The sequence below is a fragment of the Octopus bimaculoides genome, chromosome 5 (genome assembly GCF_001194135.2).
Source record: "Octopus bimaculoides isolate UCB-OBI-ISO-001 chromosome 5, ASM119413v2, whole genome shotgun sequence".
NCBI classification, from domain to species: domain Eukaryota; kingdom Metazoa; phylum Mollusca; class Cephalopoda; order Octopoda; family Octopodidae; genus Octopus; species Octopus bimaculoides.
This window is the reverse complement of record NC_068985.1, coordinates 15,246,012-15,248,001: the sequence shown is the minus strand read 5'-3', so window position 1 is coordinate 15,248,001 and position 1,990 is coordinate 15,246,012. Positions and strand designations below refer to the sequence as shown.

The 1,990-nt window shown below is 40.5% G+C and overlaps 1 non-coding gene across 1 annotated transcript; it reads right to left on the bottom strand.

The window, feature by feature from the left end:
• Nucleotides 1-1,115: 1,115 nt before the first annotated feature.
• Nucleotides 1,116-1,187, bottom strand: Trnaq-uug (transfer RNA glutamine (anticodon UUG)). The gene has a single exon. It is a non-coding gene; the product is annotated as a tRNA-Gln (tRNA).
• Nucleotides 1,188-1,990: the final 803 nt, after the last annotated feature.

Below are 1,990 nucleotides of genomic sequence, written 5' to 3'. Positions count from 1 at the left end.
TATATATATATATATATATGTATATATATATATATATATATATAGATAGATAGATAGATAGATAGATAGATTCAGCGCCCAGAGTTCAGATCTCAGTGAGACCTACTGTTTAGGTGTGTTAAGAAATTTACTTCCTAATCACATGATTTTGCGTTCAGTCCCACCGCAGGACACCTTGGGCAAGTGTTTTCTACTTTAGCCTCGAGCCGACCAAAGCCTTGTAAGTGGATTTTGTAGACGGAAACTGAAAAGATGCCCGTGGTATGTGTATGTGTGTTGAGGTGCATATGTGTACGTGTGTGTGTCACCACCACTTGATAACCGGTATTGGTGTGTTGACGTCCCCGTAACCTAGCGGTTCGGCAAAACACACCGATAGAATAGTACCAGACTTGAAAAAGTAACTACTGCGATTAATTCGATCAATTTAATATTCTTTAATTCTTCTGATGACTGAAAGAAGGAAAGGTTAAAAAAATATACATACATATAAAAGGCGGTGCTCCAGCATGGCCGCAGTCAAATGACTGAAAGGAATGGCTGTGTGGTAAGAAGCTTGCTTCCGAACCACATGGTTCCGGGTTCAGTCCCACTGCGTGGCACCCTGGGCAAGTGTCTTCTACTATAGCCTCGGGCCGACCAAAGTCTTGTGATTAGATTTGCTAGACGGAAACTGAAAGAAGCCTTTCGCATATATATATATATGTGTGTGTGTGTGTGTGTGTGTGTGTCCCTCCACCATCGCTTGACAGCCGATGCTGTTGTGTTTACGTCCCTGTAACTTAGCGGTTCGGTAAAAGCACCCTATAGAATAAGTACTAGGCTTACAAAGAATAAGTCCTAGGGTCGATTTGTTCGACTAAAAGGCGGCGGTCCAGCATGGCCGCAGTCAAATGACTGAAACAAATAAAAGAGAAAAAACTATAAAGAAAAAAACAAAAGAATGCACACACACATACATACAGAAACGCGCGCGCACACGCTCTGGTAATCCCAAACATAGTTGGCAAATACAAAATATCATGTGTACTATTTATACAGCGAAAAGACATAATAACTATGATTAAATAAAAAATAAATGTATATCATGCCAAAATATGATTAAAAGAAACTTTAGGTCTCACCGAGATTTGAACTCGGATCGCTGGATTCAAAGTCCAGAGTGCTAACCATTACACCATGAGACCAACTGACAGCCGGTACCCTCTATTTATCATGAAATTAAGCTGAAAGTTTTTGTTACGCCGCCTTCAACAGAAAGCGTCAAGAACTTACCACGTGTTGCTCTGACAGTTAACTGATTCAGCAGGTTTCTAAACTTTCCCAGCGCCGCTGGTTACGGTGGAGGGTACGGTGGTAATGTTTGTTTTCTTTCCTTTCTTTTTTGTGATGGTGGTGGTGGAGACCGAAGAGGGCGGATTGTTTTGATTTGTGTAACAAAAAATATGATATAGACTTGTTATATAAAGATTATATGACATATAATACTCTATAAATAATATAGGTGTACAGTTACATATAGTTGAGCGGTAAGAAGCTTATTTCCCTATCATGTGGTTCCGGGTTCAATCCCAGTGCGTGGCACCTTGGGCTAGTGTTTTTCACTATAGCCTCGGGAGGACCGAAGCCTTGTGAGTGAATTTGGTAGACGGAAACTGAAAGAACCCACATACACACACACACACAGATGTGCAAACGTAGGTATACAGTTATGAAAAAAGAAAACATGTACAATACTCTCTTTTACTTGTTTCAGTCATTTGACTGCAGCCATGCTGGAGCACCACATTTTAGTCGAGCAAATCGACCCCAGGACTTATTCTTTGTAAGCCTAGTACTTATTCTATCAGTCTCTTTTGCCGAACCGCTAGGTTACGGGGACGACGTCAAATTTTCTTCAGAGAAATTTTAGACTCTTTAGTTTACCTTCCTTCTCATTTCAAATTGGTCCTAATTTCCATCGAGTCATAACTCCACTTCCTTTGGAATT